Consider the following 7,519-nt stretch of genomic DNA (forward strand, 5'->3'; position numbering starts at 1 on the left):
ATATTTCTATGAGACATTAATTTTAAATTGTAAAATGAAACATTTGATTCTTTTAAAAAAGAACTCAAGATGCCAGCAAACAGGTGGGTAAAATTTTTATGTGGGAAATGTTCTTCCAGTATTTATCCTGTTATGATATATTTTCTTTTCTCCTCTTTTTACATAGAAGGTAGCATATGATATGCACTGTTCTTCACATCATTTCTTTTTGTTTTTAATAGGCTATCACAGGAGTCTTTCTGAATAAGTACATAGAGAGCTTCCTGACTGCATAGTTATGTAGTGTGTGAATGTATTAGAGTTTATTTAATCAGCATCCCTTTGTCAGACACTTGGATATTTTCTAGTCTTTTGATGTTACAAACTATGTTACAACAAAATAACCTTGTGACCACCTTATTTCTTCTATTTCTTCAATTCAAACCTATGGATTGAATTCTTGGAATTGGGATCTCTAGGCTAGATGACATATTTACTTGTAACTTTGATGGATATTGCCAAATTGCTCTTCATAGGCATTCTATCAGTCTGTACTCTAACCAGCCATGTGTGAATTACCTCCACAGCCTTGCCAACAGTCAACAGTGTTTGATGTCAAATTTTTTGATCTTATGAGTGGGCTTTGGCTTATTATCACATGTTAAAGGTAATGTGTTTTCATCTGTAACTAGACATGTCTTTTGTCCATTTTTGTATTGGGATGTTAATCCTTTGCATCTCAATTTCTAGAAGTATTTTTTTAAAAACATGAAACAGATTAGCATTAAGTGACATGCTTCAAGTAAATTCCCTAATGTTATTTGTCTTTTGACTTTGTTTATGTGCTTTTTTCCTCATGAAAAATTTGTTGACTATTATTTCATTGACGTTTTTCTTTTAGGCTTTAGACTTTAAGTCATGGTTATAATGTAATTCTCTTGCATGCTCTTCTAGCACTTTAATGGTTTCAAAGCCTTATGATTAAGTATTTGATATTTTTGGAGTTTCTCTTGTCATACAGTGTGAGATGAAGATTCAACAGTTTTTCATGTAGCTCCGAGATATTTTGTAGTACCAGTCTCTATTCATTCTTCTTCATTTTTAGAGTATTTCTGGATATTATTCCTTCATTTTTCCATGTAGACTATAGAATCAGCTTGTCTACTTTAAACAATAGCTATTGGTTTTTAAAAAATATATTTTTATTGATTTCAGAGAGGAAGGGAGAGGGAGAGAGAGAGACATCAATGATGAGAGAAAATCATGGATTGGCTGCCTCCTGCATGCTCCCAACTGGGGATAAGCCCACAACCCGGGCATGTGCCCTTGACTGGAATCGAACCCAGGACCCTTCAGTCCATAGGCCGACGCTCTATCCACTGAACCAAACCAGCCAGGGCTAGCTATTGGTATTTTTATGAGGGCTATGTTAAATGTAAAAATTAATTTAGGGTAATGGATATATTTGTAATACTGAGTTTTCTTTTCCAAGAATATGGTATATCTTTCCATTTTGCCAGTCTACTTTTGTCTCCTTTGAGATTCAAAGCCTTTCTCATATAGGTTTTGCACAATTCTTGGTAAGTTTATTCCCAGGCATTTTATCCTCTTTGCTGCTCTTGTACACAGGTCTTCTCTTTCATTACATTGACTTACGGGTGTTGTGTGTAGGATGGCTCTTAGTTTCTGTGGATTAATTTTGTACTCTACTTTCTATTTATTTTCCAGTTGATTATTTCAGGTTATCCAGGTATACAACCACATTTACTGCAAATAGGGATCATTTTGCCTTTCCTTTCCAATACAGTGGGGCCTTGACTTACGAGTTTAATTCGTTCTGAGACCGAGCTCGTTAAGGAGCGCGTTAAGGAGCTCGTTAACTCAAATTACTCTCTCAACTCAATGCAAAAAATCGGCCGAGAGACAGCTGGTATCTCAAAAAACTCGTTAGTCGGGACACTCGTAAGTCAAGGCCCCACTGTAGTTATACCTCACATTTCTTTCCACTGTCTAATTTCATTGTTAAAATATTGAGTAAAGTCAATTGGAAAATTTTAATCTCTATAAATATGATTATGCCTAAAATTAAATTATGATAGAAAAGCTGCCGATTTCATATTTTTCTTAATATCATAGTGTGGTTCAAAATGACAGCAATTTAAAAAAATATGTTTTTATTGATTTCAGAGAGGAAGGGAGAAGGAGAGAGAGAGATAGAAACATCAATGATCAGAGAGAATCCTTGGTCGGCTGCCTCCTGCACACCCCACACTGGGGATGGAGCTTGTAACCTGGGCATGTGCTGTAACTGGGAATGTGACCTTCTGATTCATAGGTCAATGCTCAACCACTGAGCCACACCAGTTGGGCCAAAATGACAGCAATTTTAAGTGCCCTGCTGCTATGCCTTTAGACTCATGTGTTAGACTTAAAGGGCTGCTTGGGGTATTTGGGAACTTTGGACTGGTGGGAAGATAGGGGGACCCTCAAGGCAGAATGGATGTCAGAGACACTGACCTGATGCAGCGTCAACTTTGGAGCTCTTTCTGGGCTGTTAGAGTCACATGCCACTCTTTGACTTACTCCTGATATTTGCATTCCTCTACTAAGGGCAGCTTCCTCCTCTTCTCCCTTCTTCCTTTGCCTTCTTGCTTGCTCTATTCTTCCTTGTCCTTCTTCTCTTCTTCCTTATTTGGTAGTTAATAAAATTTATCTTGGGTTTTCTGACATTTGGAGGGTTTCTGACATTTGCATTGGAGTTAAACCTTATACCATCTTGAAGATCATGTAAAGTAGCAGCCCATGGTGGGGGGCCAAGAAGGGAAACCTGGAAGATAGTGGGGGAACTATTTTAAAAACGACAAATCTGGGCAGCTGTGTTACATAGCATCTGAAATCTGACCCAGGTGAGGGAGTGGCTTTCATGTGGGACCTCTGTCAGGAAGTCCTCTTCTCTTGAGAAAACCTTCTCTGGAACCACAGACATCCCTCCCACAGCTGACTGTCAGGCAGAATGCTGAGGACGTGAAGGTTGGAGGACCCAGAGGGAAGCCAGCCCAGGCAAGGTGGTGGCATTAATTCCTTGGTGGTGGGCATTTTGTACAGAGCACAGTGCAGGTGTACCGTTGATCAAGATTTAGTACTTCATGAATTTTGTGTGACTCCAGACAGATTGAACATATCTGCACTTGTTACTGCAAGTCCACATAAAATACATCTTAACCCAATGAAAACCAGTCTGTGATCAGAAGTGTTTAAGCCACACAACAAGAGATCCACAGAACCTGGGCAACACGGAAGAGAAAGAGGGACAGGTCAAAGCAGTGACAGTTTTCTCATCCACATTTGCTAATGGTGTGAAAGGACGGGAGATTAAAATAAGAACCATAACATATTTCATTTGTGGTTTGTTATGTAATTTTGCTTGATCAACTGATTGTTGCTCAATTGTTTCATTCCACAGTGTGGGTTCAGCTCTTGTTGTTGTTTTTAATACAGTCGTGCTTTATCAAGTCATCCAGAAGTTGTTATAGTCATTTCGGTTGGAAAGAGCTAACAGACTCTACAGGTAGAGATTCCTGGACCAAAAAGGGATAAGAATAGACAGCAAAAACGAGCAAACAAACAAAAACCATTACAGAATGCTGCTTTTGTAAGTCTATTCCTATTTGGATGTGTCAGTGCTAGGTATGCCTTCAGAGGTGTTAGGTAGAAGGAGACCAGGGCCTGAGGGATAGAACTGTAAGGTCATGGGCAGCTGTGCAAACTCTGGTTACTTAATTCTTGTGATCCTGTGCTTTTTCACTCGTAAAAAAATAATATCTACCTCCTAGGAATTTTATGGGAGAAACAAATAAATGATGTATGTAAAGGGTTTAGCCCCATACCTGGAGCATACTAAGTGCTCTATAAACAGTAAATAATATTAGTACATCTGCATTTATAATAAAAGCTTGGCCTGACCGCTTACTCAGCTTCCACTTTATTTTTCTCAACCACCATTCAAGACACGGAGCCAAGTTAATTACAACCCTGGGTCTCTAAATTCTTAGAGGACTATTCAGAATAAAATGGCAAAATCAAACTTCTGGCATGAACTGAATAACTTCAGTTATAGTGCATCCTTTTGATTTGCTCCTTTTAGGGTGATAATATTGCAGGACAGTCTTTCTGTCTGGGCCTACATTGAAGGAAGGAGGAATAATTGTTTTCATTTTCTCCTGTAGCTGTTGAAAGCTATAGGTCATAGTCCTGCCTTTGAGGAGACTTTTAGAGTATGGCAATTTTGGAAACAGAGGAGTTAAAGCTCCCATTAGGATAAAAACCAACCCATCGTCTTCAATGCTCTCTTTCTTTGTGTGCTGTTTTGCTGACTTGGTACCTCTTTTTCCCCTTGGAGCTGTATATAGCCAGTGACTGATTCTTTACTGAACTGGCTAGGATAGTCTCTCCTCCAGAGAGCTAATAGTTGAGACTTTTCACCCTAATCATGGTTATCTAATCTATAAATTACTTTTCTTCTCACTTGTTTTATGTCTCCTTCTGTTTTCTTGATTTGCTCCCTGGTTCTGTTATCAGCAATCTATGACTCCTCGTCTTCCTCTGGTCACAATAACATTAGAAGCCATAATCACACTGTCTCAGGGTGATTAATTTAGTGAGATTCTTTAGGTTGATTTAATCAGCACTGGGCAGGAAGAGGGCAAACTTTCCTAATTTTTCTACTTGTACCACATAAATTTAATTGGAAACGGTTAGACAACCATGTAAATGCATACTTTTATCTTACTGGCTTTTAGCAAAATTTCCAACATGCAACATCTGTTTTCTTTGCCATGTAAATCAAATTTACTCTCTTTTATCTTCAAGTTTATCAGTAGAAGGTGGAGGAAAAGTAACAAGCAATTAAGATACTTCAAGTTCCTTGCCTCAAGGCTAATCACATAAATACTCTATACTTTGGTAGTAATACCTTGTAATTTAGTGAATACAAATAATACCTTGTAATTTAGTGAATATAAATCTTTTATTATATGCCTTTAGTCATTTGTAATATTACTATATTGAGTTTCATTTATCAAAAAGGTCAAATAGATAATTTACTTTAGGTCATTTCTTAACCCCAAAAAGAACTTTCCAGATTTTAAATGTTTTCAGTATCTCCTACCCATAGTTTAGAAATGGTTTTATTAACTTTGCCTTGAAAACAGTGGAACCAATAATGATGGTGATTTAATGGAAGTAATGCAATTTTAAAAATACTAATAATAACTAACATTTAGTTTCATCCATTCTAAGTGCTTTATATACTTTAACACTTAGCTGCGTTTTTGTACCAATACATTTATATTCCCAGTTTTCACAGAAAAAGCAACAGAGGCTTAGATTAAATGACTTCTCAGTGTCTCACTGGCATTAAGTGAGCTGGGATATGAATTCATGTTTAGCTTCCCGCCTCACCCTACCCTCATTTAAGTACCCACATCACTATGCAAAATGTACCGGGTTAACATTTAAATATTGAAACAAAAATGTTGCCATTTTTAAACTTGACTGTCTGCACGACCTCTTTGTAAGTCTAGCCCAAAGAAAGCCTTCCATGAAGTTACCATTAAACATGTCCTCAGTGGAGACTGAGGTCCAAATGGTTTCAAAAGAGTGGATCTGAATGAAGTAAAAACCTCAACAGACAATGAGTGGTGAGGGCAAGAGTTTATTTTGTTTGCCAATCTATTCCCAGGGCTAAATATTAGACTTGGCACATAGTAAGTGCTCATAAAAATATTCATAGAATTGAACTGAAAACCAATTTGGTCTGTATAACTTGGTTTTTAATGTTTAGAAATCACTTTCTTTGTTTTAGTAAAATTAATACTTGCTTATCATAAAGAACTTAATCAATAAAGAAAAGAATCACCCCAAACCCACTGCTAAAAAGAGTCAATATTAACATTAGTGACAATCATTCCAAATATTATTCTGTGTACCTATATAGAAGGAAGGATAAATAGTATAATTCTACTTTAAAATAGGATTATACTACACAAGCCATTTGTTAAATATAACAAATTATAATTTCACCTGAATTTAACAAAATTAAAATACAGTGAAATAAACCTAATGGAATTATTACAGTTTAAATCAATGTTTCTTCACCATAGTTATTATTTCTTAAACGATCTCATGATCTCTCTTAGATTAAGACAAAAGAGAATATGAAAAATTAAGTTCTTTGTGTGTGCAACTATAGCTGAGAACAATGTTATTTGTACTATAACCCACAATGGAAAATTGGACATTTAGTGCTTAAACTCTTTTTATAATCTGGGGACATGGCAGAGGATTGGGGAGCTCAGTAAAGGGAGTTGTATTTTAGTTAAAAATCTTTGGGCTTTTGATACTTTAAAAATATATTTTTCTTGATTTCAGAGAGGAAGGGAGAGGGAGAGAGAGATAGAAACATCAATGATGAGAGAGAATCATTGACCGGCTGCCTCCTGCATGCCCCCTACTGGGGATCAAGCCCGCAACCCGGGCATGTGCCCTTGACCGGAATCAAATCCGGGACCCACAGGCCAATGCTCTATCCACTGAGCAAAACCAGCTAGGGCGATACTTTGTTAAATGACTTGAAACAGGTTTCCTCCAAGTAGAAGAAAGTCATATCTCATTCACATGGGGCAGGGGCTGGATACCTTAGGCTTTGTATCTGTTCCCCAATCACCTGCATCTCTGGAGCCCTCACTTCACCCGGGGGTTAGCCTCTTAACTTCTTCTATTTCACTCGTTTCTTCCCAGCAATAATTTCCCTTGTGCCCTGTTACAAGAGGGGAAAGTTGTGATATCAGTTTAGTTAGATTTTCTCCAAATTTGGGGATATGAGTGAGAATTTTCATTATGCACAATTTAGTGTCTGAAGGTTGGGGGAAAATTTAGTGAAAGCCTTGCCACACCATGTGAGGTGGTTTGGAATTCTTTATGTGTGTGTGTGTGTGTGTGTGTGTGTGTGTATTTTTTATTGATTTCAGAAAGGAAGGGAGAGGGAATGAGAGACAGAAACATCAATGATAAGAGAGAATCATTGATCGGCTGCCTTTTGCATACCCCACACTGGGGATCGAGCCTGCAAACGGGGCATGTGCCCTGACTGGGAATTGAACTGGGACCTCCTGGCTCATAGGTCGATGCTCAACCACTGAGCCATGCCGGCCAGGCCTGTGTCTTTCCTTTGCTATCAATTTATGAAGTTTATGGCATTGGAATGTAATAGTTTCTTTGGTTTAAGTTCTCCAATGTTATTTATTTGAAAAAAAAATTTGGCAACCTTTTTATTTTAATTTCTTCATCACCATTTATCTTCCTATACCCTCTTCCACCCCCACCCCCACCACAATCACCACACTGTTGTCAGAGTCCATGAGTTCTTGATGTTTTTCCTTCTTTTTCTTAAATGTTAGAGAAAAGATTTCTCAGAAATCTATGTTTCTCAAAAAGATATTGGGCTGGTAAGGGGGAGAGATCAACCAAAGGACTTGTATGT

Source organism: Myotis brandtii, unplaced genomic scaffold (genome assembly GCF_000412655.1).
Source record: "Myotis brandtii unplaced genomic scaffold, ASM41265v1 scaffold1337, whole genome shotgun sequence".
In the NCBI taxonomy this organism is placed as follows: Eukaryota; Metazoa; Chordata; class Mammalia; order Chiroptera; family Vespertilionidae; genus Myotis; species Myotis brandtii.